Consider the following 13481-nt stretch of genomic DNA (forward strand, 5'->3'; position numbering starts at 1 on the left):
GGTAATAGAGCATGATTAAAATCTGATCAACATGATCAGTTTACCATTTAGACTATTTTTGGATCTTGACTTGATTTTGTAATTTCCGAGTAGTGACTGACCCTGTGAAAGCCCCTGTAATTGAATCATAGGCTCTGGATTTCCCCAGGCAGTCCACCCAATCCTATTTTAATAGCACCGCAGTCCTTCCTAAGTTGCACGGATGAGAGGAATCATATTACTGCCCGTAAACCCAATTCAAATAATTAAATGACGAAGATGCATCCAGTGTCCAGTCAGCCAGATTGCTCACCCTGGTTACTTCAGCAGAGGCTGGGGAGCATGGCAAACCCATCTGTGAATGTTTCGGGGCTTCATGTGACAGGTGGAGGTGACACACCAGCCGAACAAATAGCAGGAAACATAGAAAACGAAAACTGAATTGGAGTCTCCAAAAGTCTACCCACCCAAATAAACTTTGACATCTGTCCCTTGATCATTATTCTCCAATAGTAATGAAGACTTCATGAAAGGCCTTGAACTCTGAGTTGTCATTGTGGAATCATGCTTAATCAAGACAAATATTCCCAGCCTAAGAGGACGAGGAGAAGAAGGGAGTACGGGTTTAATTTTCTTACATATTGCTGTAACTATAAACAATGGCTTATCTTCTCAGCAACTCTCAGGAAATAACAAGCACCAGTGTTTTGTGGGTATTTACACCAGCCCTTGGAGATTTTATTAGGATCATGATTCACAGATGAGAAATTTCCCTCTTCTACAGGGCTTAGGAACTGGAGTAAGAATATTACTCAGTATACTATACAGACAAATGAATTTGAATGCTTCTAGCTATTAACCATTCATTCACTGGTGATTTTCTTTCACTTTTTCTGAACTGACTAAGTGATTGGGTCAGGATTATCCTTCTGGTTTGTATATTGTAGACATACAATTAAATGGTGTCTGAGAATTGTGTTGTTCTGTCATATGGATACGAGACTTCAACAGATCAATGAGGTTACATGACACTTCCAAGAGTCTGAGAGTGAGGATTCATAGAATCATAGAACGTCACATTTGGAAGGAACAATGCACATAATTTATTCTAACCTCCATATCTTGTTCATGGGAAAACAAAAGAAATTTCATGGTTCAGACGGTGATATAAACAACACGCTGAATCACCTTCAGGGAAGAACAGTTATCATTCATTCCATCAGTCTGTATTGAGCATCTCCTGTGAGTCAGCTGCTGTGCTACATACAGTACTGGAAACGCAGCAGGGACTAAGACAAACGTGCCCTTGCTCAGAACCTTCGGGGAGGGCTAACACAGAACACGTGTCCTTTGCTTCTTACCTGACAAGCAGTTTCTCGTGCACGCTTGGATTTAGGCCTTACAACTACCCTTAGATATAGACACGATTATCCTCTTTTTTTAAGACGAGACAAATTTCAGAGAGATTTGGTAATTGGCCCAAGATGATAAAAAGACTTATAAGAGGCAGGGTCTGGACTCAAATATTTGTCTTCCAACTCTCACTCCAGTGTCCTTTCCAGTATATCAGAGCATCCTCTGATTAAAACTTAGTCAGAAGTATTCTGTCCAATGAGCTTGAAAATGACTTGGTTGGTTCAATGACCACATTTTCCAAACAAAAATTAGAATGTGTAGACTGTCAAAATATTTCTATGATTTCTGATTAAATTTATATGCAATCCAGAGAAAAAAAAATCATGTTAGATACACATTTAACCAAGTTCTACCAGAACGTGACTTTTAGTTATTCATTTAACAAAGCACTTTTATTTAAAATAAAATGGCTTCTAAATCCTCCTAGAAAATCTGGGATTTCTGGTCATAAGAAATCTACTTTCCTTGTCAGATGGAGATACAACCCACATTTGAAGATGGTTAAAAATATCATGAACCAACTCAAACATGGTATAAATCATGATTTATTTAAGTTTTCCTCAAACCCCTACCTAATGCTTTTATTCAGGTTGAATTAACATGTCAATAATTTTTAAAAATAGTTTTCATAATAGTCTTGTCCACTTACACTGAGGAAGAGAGACAGTTAAAATTTCCTTAGCAACAAAGCCCAAGAAAAAAATTTTCAGAATTGAATCAAATGTAACAATGTATTTTAAAATAGTTTTAGAGGTACAAAGTGCATATAAATATGATATTAGCATCTATTAGGGTTAATAATATTTTCACTTCATTTAACATAAAGGATAGGTGGTCTTTCTCTCCACAAAGCAAGTTGGGGAGGTTTGTATAATCCTAGATTATTAGATATTGTCCCTAGAAACAACAGGTGACCTTTCCTCTACCTTCTAATGTGAAAACAATCCAGCAGGGCTGGAATAATACATGTTGCTGGCCCTGACCTCTAATTGATCTTGAATCAACACTTCACTTAATCCAATCTTGTAGTTGGGGATTTTTTCTGATGGTGGTCAAATTAGCAAAAGTAAGTCTCTTCAGAGTGTAAGGGAACCAATGACAAGACCTTATATGAATATCTGAGGAGTGTAGGAGAGTGAGAAAGAATCTTTGTCTAAATGGAATCTTAAATGATGGGTCAGGGGAAAGGGTGGAGCATTTATCACAATTATTCTAGAACTGTTTGGAATAGATTTAAACACATGTTTATTCATGGTGAAAAAAAAAGTCCCCAGATATGCATTTTAATTTGTGAGAAGGCTGCTAAGAAATGTGAGATCATGGAGAAGGTGGTCCTTAAAATAAATAAATAAAATCCAGAGAGTGTAATCCCGCCTAGAATGTGATTCATTCTTTTGGACCAATAAATAGAGTGAGATGATGTCCAAAAGCAATTTCCCTATTTCTTGGACATGTAAGCATTTTCCTTATAACAACTATAGCAGAATCAGTTCCCTGTGTAGATTATATTGACAACCATGAGGGGAATCAACTCATCCCCAAATGCCATTTTCCTTTCATCGATCTTAAATTGGGCCTAAAATTCTCACCCTTACCAATGCTGCCTGGAGGTTAAGAACTTATCTTTCAAAATTTTTCTCTTAAAATGTATAAAAGTTATTCAAGTCTCTTCCTTAATTTAACAATTATTTATTCAACAAATATCTGGCACAATTTACATCTACCAAATATTTTCCCCAGTGTTGGGGAAACAGCACTGAATAAAGAAAATGATATAAATGAGACTTCTATTTCTGGTAACATGGCAGACTAAATACCCTAAAAAGAAGCCTTCTGACGCAAAATGCTCAGAAATTTGACATAGGTAAAATAAGCATCCTTTAAAATACATAAGTAAACTCTCCCCATTCCCACCTTCAAATATAGGAAAGCTCCAAAGGTTAAATATGAAGAGGATGCTGAAAACTCAAGCCTTAGTGCCCCCAGTGCAGGCTTCTTAATCTGCCTCTCTTGAAGATTGGGTATTTATTTATTGATTGACTGATGAGAGCAAGAAAGTGTGTGAGCAGTGGGGAAAGGGCAGAGGGAGAGGAAGAATCTCAAGCAGACTCTATAATAAGCACAGAGCCCAAAGTGGGGCTCAATCTCATGACCTGGAAGTCATGACCTGAACTGAAACCAAGAGTCAGACACTTAACTGACTGAGCCACTCAGGTGCCCCTAGCAGATTGGGTTTTAAATTAAAGACCAGGGCAGGGCAGGAAACAGGGTTTTGGGCTTTCTTGAAGTGAGGAGTTGGAATTAGGATACAGCATCCCATCTCTTCCCACATGAAGTCAGAACCTTCAGAGGACAATAAGTTCAATTAGAAAAACTCTGACTACCAGCACAGGGAATCAACTGGGAACTAGTTTGCTCTGAAATGGCATTAGGGTAGGAAAAAATTAATTAAAATAAATATATAGCCTGGACCATTTACAGCTACCAGCCTCTCTTTGTTTAGGTTGATATTAGAACGAACATAACTTGCACACTTCAGAAATTGTCTAGCCAACGTATCATCCCAAAACAAAAAAAAAACAAAATAGTTCTAGATTGAGGTGCCTAGCAGAGACAAGAACAAACCTCTTTGAGGGTGACATTTTCAACCAGGCCGCAGAGGATTCTCACATGTAATACTTCACCAAATCTGAGTTGATAATTTAAAATTACAAAACACACTACAAAATAAGCCACCATGATTGAGAGTCACAGAAAATAAAAAACAAAACATACACTTAGACTCCCAAGAATATCAGATAATAAAATTACTATATACAGACTATAAAACAAATCTGTTTAGGAATGATTTTAAAAAGCAAAATGAATAATACATATGAATATAGTACATAATACTTAAAGGAAAAAAGAGAAAGCTAAAATATATTTGAAAAATAATTAAAAAGAACATCCAGTAATTAAAAATATAACCACTGTTATTAAAACAGTGATTTTTTCTGCCTACGGCCACCACTGAGGAAGCACTGTTAAACTCTTTCCCACGGCCACTACCATATATAATTCAGAATCTCTCAAAGAGCCCAAAGAACTGTAGAAGCTCTTCATTAAAGGTTTGAACTTCAAAATAACCAGTGGCAGACTGAAAAATATGAGTAACACTCACAGACTGCATAGCAATGAAAGATCTAAACACCAAGCACTCTAGAAGCTTTGGGCTTGTCACATAAGCCATTGTGGAGCAAGCATATGGAGTCATGAATGCAAGGCCACACAAGATGGAAGGAAGTGTCATAGAACCAAAGAAGGTGTCACAAGAGAAGGTTTTTCAAGACCAGGTGCACAGTTACTTATGAAAAAGACCTTCATTAGTGGCATTAAAGAAGACACTGAAGAACATCATGTAAGAGATTATTTTGAGCAACATGGGAAGACTGAGGTGATTGAAATCATTACTGATGAGGATGGTGACAAGAAGAGAAGTTTTGCTTTTATAACCTTTTACGACCATAACTCCATGGATAAGACTGTCATTCAGATATACCATCCTATGAATAGCAAGAACTGTGAAGTAATGAGAGTCCTGCTTAAGCAAGAGATGGCCAGTGTCTCATGTAGGTCAAAGTAGTTCTTAAAATGTTGGCAGGGGTTGTGGAGGTTATTTTAGAGGGAATGACAACTTTGGTCATGGAGGAAACTTCCAGGGTTGTTATGGCTTTGGTGGTGGTGGATATGATGGCAGTAATTGATTTGGTAATAACAGAAGTTTTGGAGGTGGTAGAAGCCACAGTAACTTTGGCAATTACAACAATCAATCTTCAGATTCTGGACCCATGAAGAAAGGAAACTTTTCTGGTTCTTTTGGTGGTGAAGGCCAGTACTTTGCCAAACCACAAAACCAAGGTCATTATGGGTGTCTAAGCAACACCAGTAGTTATAGCAGTGGCAGAGATTTTAATTACTGCCAAGAAAAAAGTTTGCAGAAAAGGAGAGCCAGAGAAGTGACAGAAAAGCTATGGGTTACAATAGGTTTGTGAACTCAGTCAATCACAGTGGCAGAGCCTAACTGCTACAAGAAAAAAAAAATAAGGATGGTATTTGTGACTAATCATATAATTTAGTTTCTGTTCTCTGAAAAGTGAAAAGCATTCCAACAGAAGGTTTTAATGCAGTTTTTTGTTGTTGTTGTTCACATGTTGTTAATTGATAACTGTAATAGCTGATCATGATGCTGATTAAATGTACCTTAAAAAAATTCACTGGTAAACAGAAAAGTAGATACAGCTAAAGAGAGAGTTAGTGAAGCGGAAGATAGATCTAAGGAAATTAAGGAAATTACCTAGAATTCTGCCCAAGATACTAAAAAAAATGGGACATATGAAAGGAGTTGAGGGACAGGAAAAGTAGAATTAATAGGTCCATCATATGTCTTATAACAGGAATTCCGGAAAGAAAGAAGAGAGATGGACCACCTGGGCGGCTTAGTTGGTTAAGCATCTGCCTATGGCTCAGGTCGTGATCTTGGGTTCCTGGGATCAAGCTCCGAGTTGGGCTCCCTGCTCAGTGGGGAGTCTGCTTTTCCCTCTTCCTCTGCCCCCCCCCCGCTTGCGCATGCTCTCTCTCTCTCTTTTTAATAAATAAATAAATAAATAAAATCTTTTGAAAAAAGAAGAAGAGAGAAAGTGAGAAAGATGAACAATTTCCAGAATGGATGAAAGATATAAATCTTCAATGTCAAGAAGCAAAGTTCCAAGTAGTTCCAAAACAAAATAAATCCACACAAAAATATATTGTTGCAAAAGTGCAGGGAGTAGAAGAAAAAGAGATTTCAGAAGCTACAAAAGAGAAAAGACAAGTTACCTAGAAAAGAAAATCAGACCAAAAGTAGACTTTTCCAGAACTGTGATGGGAAAACAAGAAGGCGCTGGAATCATATTTTCAAAACCCTGAAAAAAAATCAATCTATAACTTTATATCCAGCTGAACGATCATTAAAGAACAAGAGTAAAATAAAGAAATTTCAGACAAACAAATCTACCAAGAACAGATCCTATCTATAGGAACTTCAGAACAAATATTTTCCAAAAGAAATGCAAGAGGAAAAGCTGAGCAAATAAATTTGTATACATGCAGCGAAATTTACAATAATGAACTTATAAAAATAACTAGGAATTACTCATTTCTGGTAACAGAAAAAGGTGAAATCAAGTGTTGGTAACAATATCAAGATGGAAAGGAAGTGACCAAAATTAAGCATTTTAAACTTGTTTATATTGTTGGGGAGGAGGGAAGAAATATAAACTTTAGGCATTGTTAGGTAAGCATGTCTCAATTTTAAGGATAACCATTAAGACAAAAATGTGTAATTTCCTATTTTAAGGAAATAAAAATAATTTTAAAACTCTTCAATCAATCTAAAAGGAGGATAGGTTTGTAGTTGTGGATGCAGGAGGACTTAGATTAAAAGTAGGGAAACGGCTTAGGATTCTATTGCTCATAATAGCAATATAAATATCTGGATATAAACAACAATGATTGTGCAGAATTATAAGAAAAAACTTAAAACCTTTAGTAATGGAAATAAGAGATACTTTGAATGGAGAGATTACAATAGAAAGACCTAATACTGTAAACTGTCAACTTTTTACTAAAATTAATCTATAAAGCTACAATTCTAGTACAAAACCAGCCACGGATGATTATGATTGTTTCCTTTCCCTCCTTCCCTCCCTTTCCCTGCACCAATTCCCCTTTTACTTCTCACTTTTGATTCTACTATAGAGCACCAGGCACGTAGCAAATATTCAATAAATTAGGATTTTTTTAAAATAAAAGAATAAGTGAATAATTCAACTGTTCTGCAAGCAATTTCTGATTTACATCCTCAAAAAAAAAGTCCCATCAAGCATGATACACAGTACATATCAAGATAATACCTAGCTTTGAATCTCTGCATAAGTATGTGAGCCAACCCTTTGCAAAGGACACTTTGTGAGTTGATTACAATTGGAAAATTAGAAGTGCTCCTGAGAGACACAAATAGATGACAATATTGACTTCTTAGTGTTAATCTAATGAAAATAACCCATATTAACTAAAATATAAGAGTAGAAGACCATTACTCATTACTTTCTAAATACTTCTTAAAGTCAACAAAACTCTGATTTCCTATAATAATCTATAGCTCCCTATAGCTCTATACTTCTTGTGGCTCAAGAAGTATCTTCAATTTATATATATATATATAATACCTTCAATTTATATATATAAAATGACCCACTCATGAAAGCATCAGAAATTCACATTCTGATCAATTTCCTATAAATGATCAAAAAGATCTCAAATGCCGAATGGTCCCTGATAGCTGGTTGTCTCGAAACACATAAATATCAACATGTTACTAAGAATTGTATTTCCCCAAATCTTTATCAGCTTTATACATTTCCCCTGGTTATTGCTTAATCATTCCTAATTTACAGAAATCCAGGGGCTCTCTTGGGATTCCTACTTCAAATTGCCCAAGAATCCCAGGGACTCCCTGAGCCCAGGTGGGGCGATACTTCCAAACGGCATAACTGGAGAGTCTCCTCGGCCTATGGGCATTCTTGCTTCTGTGACTTTTAAAAGTATCGTGTCATCACTGAACACGAATCCTGTGGAGTTACAAGGACTCTGGCTCAAGTATCAGGTGATACCCTGCTGGGCCAGATCCCTGCCCAACCCAAAGCTCATGCTTGGGCTCCAAGTTTAAAGCTCTCCGTGTTCACTCACATAGTCAGCCATTGCTCTCGAAGAGTGACAACACATCTTAGCGGCTAGGTCTGGAGGTTCCTCAGTCTCACCTATATGTTTTTCGAGAACTCTTCTTTGTACATCCTGTATCACCAGCAGATTCTGTCATGAGGAATTCCCCTCTGGGGCATCTGGAAGCCTCCCTTGCCAGCAGATGGTTAGGGCCACACTCTTAAAAGCTGGTTTCTCTAATTTCAACTCAGGAAGAAGAGCATGAGGTCTTGCATCCACTCCCTTACAGAAGCCTCCAGGGCTCTTTTTGCAAACTGATGAGCCACAGAACGTTTTATAAAATTCTGTTACATCTTTTTCCTAGGCAAGGAGAGTCTAGTGCCTTTACATTCACATAACTAAGACTAGCCACACAAATGATTGCTCTCATAACGGAAGGAGTCTGCTCCAGACGGACTTGTGTCTTCATTCCTGTACCCACTAGTTATGGTACCCCGATACAGCGGCCTAGACAGCTTGTCCGGGCCCTCTGCCCTCAGGTAAGATAGAGTAGCTTGGAGCAGGCCAACCCTCCCACTGTGACAACTTGAAAATTTCCTTCACATACCCTCCTTGCTACTAAGCCAGAGCCTCTCTCAACTTAAGCTTCTCAGCCCTCTGGGTGTGAAGTTTGTATTAAAGATATTGTTTTTAGGTACAAATAGTCCTTTTTAAACACAAACCAACCATCTCTTAAGGGTCCAGAGAAGAAGCAATCTGTTTTAACACTAGAGGGAAAACTGTATTGAACTGGGAACGAGCTCTACCACCTTCATATCCTTATGGGAATTTCAAGGGTAGTGTTGGTTATCTTTTGCCTTAAGTACTGACTTTAGTACCTACCCTTTGGTGAATTGGGGGATCACGTGCTGCTCATCTAAAAATTGCAGTCATATGCAAAATCTATCCCTCTCAGAGATCCCCACGGTACCCACATTCGATTAAAAATATTAAATGAGTTTTTATTGGTTGAGGCCATGCAAATCTAAAATGCTTACTAGGCTGTGCCTTTTCTGGTAAACAGAGATATTTTCTTCTCTGGCCACTTTATCTTGCAAAATGCTCACCACCTTCCTTAATGGGGTCAACTGTTCTGGGTGAGTTCTCTTGCACTGACAACCCTTGGGCCTGGGGCTTGCATTAGTGAAACCCTGAGGTCCGTAGAGAATGCATGTGAAGAGGCATTCAAATAGATAATCAGAGATGCTAATTAAAAAAAAAAAAAAGACTAGGTCCTGACCACACCTTCCACCATGCCCCACCCCTCTTCCAGGACCCCCCCTTTTTGCTGGGCCCACCCCACAGGGGACCCACCCTCTATAAAAAAATAATAAGTCCCGTCCTAGATGAATTGAAATCAGATACTCTGAAGATGGGTCCAGGTGTTGTATTATTTAAAATTTCCACCGGTGATTATGATGAGTAAGAGTTAGAGAACCACTGATATCCATTATCCTAATAAACTCTCTTAGCCACAAGTTGGACAAAGTAAAATGCACAGCGTGCTCACTTTGGCAGCACATGTACTAAAGCTGGAACCAGACAGAGAAGATTAGCACGGTCCCTGCACAAGGATCACATGCAAATTCGTGAAGCGTTCCATATACAAAAAAAAAAAAGTAAAATCCACAGCAATAACAGGCTGACAGAATCCAGTTCCTCATCTCCAGTCAAATATTTTCCCTGACTACGCAGTAAGTAGTTACCTCTCAATTCGAAATTATCGACTTTGCTGATGAGAATCCAGGATGAGGCAGCAGAGCACTGGGGCGCCATGCTGTCACGGTTGTTGGGGGATGGGGCAGTGCGCCCAGGCAGAGGCCACATTCTTAAAGGAAAGGCATTCCAGAATCCCCAGAATTTGTTTCGAAAGGCAGTATTATTATTCTGCTAGTTATCTACACCCCAAAACTTCAGAATTATCTTTGAGTTCTACTTTTTGTGCAATATCTGTGTCTCTCCATTCCCGTTCATTCTTCCTTCCACATAGTTCTGCCTTTTCTTTCTCATTGCCACCACCCAAACCGAGGCCCCTATCACCTCCTTTCTAAATTACTGTAATTCATCATGAGCCTCACTGGCCCAGATTCCTCTCTCTTCAAATCATCTTGCTCAATCCAAATAAATCTCTCTAAAATAAGTTTCCACCATTTCACTGCTGTATTCCAAAATTTTCACTGGTTCCCATTGCCTAAAAGGCCCAAATCCCTTGCCCCTCCACAAATTAGCCAAAAATCACCTTTCCAAATCTCCACTTTTCTAGTCACACTACCCCGGGCTGCTTGGATGCACCGAGCCCATTTTGAGCAAACACTGTGCATCCTGTGAAGGGTGGAGCTCTGCAATCGGACAGTCCTGCGAGCAGATCCCTGTTCTGCCCTCACGTGCCCGGTCAGTGTGGGGCGTTGTTTACCCCAGGCTAGGGCGCTTCACCTTCGCCACAGGTGAATAACAATACTGATTTCCTGAGGATTAATGAGTAAGTGGGTGAAACTATGCATAGTGGACACTTGGACATGGTAAATACTATTACCAGTTTGCTTGAACTATTTTCCTGGCCTGTGGTCGACCCTGTTCCCATTCCTTCCAGGACTGGTCATTAGACTGTCGTCTCTCAGTCTCAAACTCACCCCTCTGTGCGTGGCTGGGGGCCGAGGGCTGAGGCTGCAAACCGGTCCTGCTTTGCAAGCTGCTCCTCGTAGCTCTTCCAGAAGGAGGCGCTACAGGGAGACTGCAAGGCCTTTCTTCCCGTTGGACGTTCCTGTGGGGGTCATTCCAGCGACAGTTCCTCCTGCAGCAACAGTTCCTCCTGCAGCAGCAGCTCGGCCATTTGCAGGTTTTCCCCACACCCTCGGACCAGCCTCACTGCGCTCTAAGAGGCACGAGCAGCATCCGTGCAGGACCCCTGTACCAGCTCTGAAACTTCCTCTCCAGGCTTCTAATTTCTAATCCAACCTTTTCTCTTTGTTCCTCTACCCCTATGGACGGTTGCTGTTTCCTGCACTTCCTGTCTCTGAAATACCTGAGTGCCCTTTATGTCCTCCAGAACCTGGTTACTAATTCCTCATATTAAATTGTGTCTGCTAACATTACTGGTATGGCATGCCTTTACGAATGGGTGCCTGGCTGATATTCTTCCCAACACTTCTCCCCTCCAAGTTGAATACACACACACCTCATTGCCAGAAAGCCTCCACGGCCACCCCATCCCACGAACTCTCACAGATCCCCAGACTCACCACGGAGGAGAGATGGGATGACCTTGGAAATAAATTTCTGATACGACTCTCATCTTATCTTCGAGATGCTGAGGTCCAAAAGTTAAAGGCAGGCCCTCCACCTGGTTCTCTTGTTGGCTCGCTAGGACAAAGGGCCCACGTGTACCATTCACTTGGCCTTCAATCATTTGAGGCCCGGTAGCCTCTTCTAAATTACTGCCTTAGCATATCATTTAACTGAGACCCTTTAACTTAGCTTTAGGCATCTTTATAAAGGAACACTCCTGTGTGAGTCACTGGGCTCCAAATAGTACTTAGCTCTGTATTACACTGTATGTATGTGTGCTCAGGGAGGGAGGACTCCAGATAAAGTTCAGTGAATGAATGATTTAATTAATCCCAAGCTTTGAGCATAAGTGATGTCTGTATCTCTCATGTGTTCTAGATTATTACTAGCAATGATCAACATCTGAATCCAACAAACATCTGATAAGAGTGTTCCGGACTTCACAGATGCTGGAAGGTCTTCTGTTGTTTGCTTCTTACATGCAGCAGAACACAAGCTCTAATAGGATTTGATAAGAATGCATATACTACTAATTAGATAGGAAGTTCACATAAATTCACAGCATAGTTTTATCAGGTGATGTTTCCTCATTGATGGAATCTAATACTAAAAGTTATAAATAAGTCTTAAATAGGACAAAGCATTTTATAAAGTACAGTTTTCAAATTATTTCCATATATTTGACTGTAATAAAATAACCTTAAATTATGCATAGAGGATAGTCATTGCAATATGGGGAGTGACCGACACAGTGAGATTTTTTTCCAGCAATTTCTAGGGCAGTGCATGGCTGTGACAGCCTGCCACAGAACAACACGAGGACTCAGGGAGTGTGACCTGATCGTTGCCATGGTCCACACCTTCTATTCATGCTTTCCCTGCCACGTCTCCACTTCACTTCCAAAGAAGGTAGGCTCTGCCTTGGGGTCAGTCTGTGGAGACAAGTCATGGCAACCCCCGCGGCTGAGTGATGACAAAGAAGAGGGGCGGGAGGGCGTGGAGGAGGAGGCGCGTCTCTCCCCAAAGCAAGGCAATTGAGGATCAATTAGTTGAAACAATTTTGGCCTGTGCTAATTTCTTTATATTGATTTGGAAAATTTCATTGGAAATGAATTTGTGGCTCATGTTAGCAGATAATTAATCTCTTTCTCTGCTTGTTTTTGCTTTAGACTTTTTGCCAACCTTAGGTTTTAGGGAAAAATTGTCCAGTGGAGCAGAAAAGCATTCGGGGACAATATTAGGGCAAACATACATTAAGCACACTGTGTGCTGGATGCTGAAGAGCCGAGGGCAGAGTTTCCCAGGCTTTGCTGCGTGTTAGGATTACCTGGGCAACTAGGAAAATAAAACCATATACCCAGATGTCTGGGTTGTGCTCCATACCAATGCCATCAGAATGTCTGGGTAAATCTATAGTTTTGAAAGATTCCCCAGGTGATTTCAATGTGCAATGAAGATTGGGAACAACTGGGCTGGGGAAGAGACTGAGCTTTGGGGTAAAGCAGCCCCGGGCTCAGGTTCTGGTTCTGCCACTTACCAGCTGTGTGACCCCAGGAAGAAATGTAACATCTCTGAGCCCCAGTTCCTTCCTTGGCAAAGGGCGATATCAGTACTGCATCGAAGTGCTGTGGTAAATATTAAATGACATGATAAGAACGAAGAACACATGTTACTCAATAAACAGCTGTTGTTAAAGAATTCACAGACAGAAACAAAACTAACTCATTATACTTCAAGGCACAGTCAACTAAGTGTGGGAAGTAACCCACTGAGGGAAATGGGAGAAGCAACTACTGTCCAGGGAGGAACAAAGAAGGCTTCACAGAAAAGATGACCATCGACCTGAGTTTTGTCTTATGGGATGATTTGGGTTGGCAGAAAATGAAGAGAAATATCTTCCTGACAGGAGGAATAGCAAGTGGAGCCCTGGGATAAAGAAAAGCAGGTTCGGGGAACAACAGGGAGGCCCATGTGGCAAGAGCGAGGGGCACAGAGGGTGTGGTGGGAAATGTGCCAAGGAT

General features: G+C 40.0%; 1 non-coding gene and 1 pseudogene across 1 annotated transcript; both read left to right on the plus strand.

The window, feature by feature from the left end:
* Positions 1–258: 258 nt before the first annotated feature.
* On the plus strand, positions 259–11124 carry LOC103676674 (annotated as a pseudogene).
* LOC121105978 lies at positions 9678–9784 on the plus strand. Its single transcript, XR_005838710.1, has one exon. It is a non-coding gene; the product is annotated as a U6 spliceosomal RNA (small nuclear RNA).
* Positions 11125–13481: the final 2357 nt, after the last annotated feature.

Source organism: Ursus maritimus, unplaced genomic scaffold (genome assembly GCF_017311325.1).
Source record: "Ursus maritimus isolate PB19 unplaced genomic scaffold, ASM1731132v1 scaffold_3, whole genome shotgun sequence".
Taxonomy (NCBI): Eukaryota; Metazoa; Chordata; class Mammalia; order Carnivora; family Ursidae; genus Ursus; species Ursus maritimus.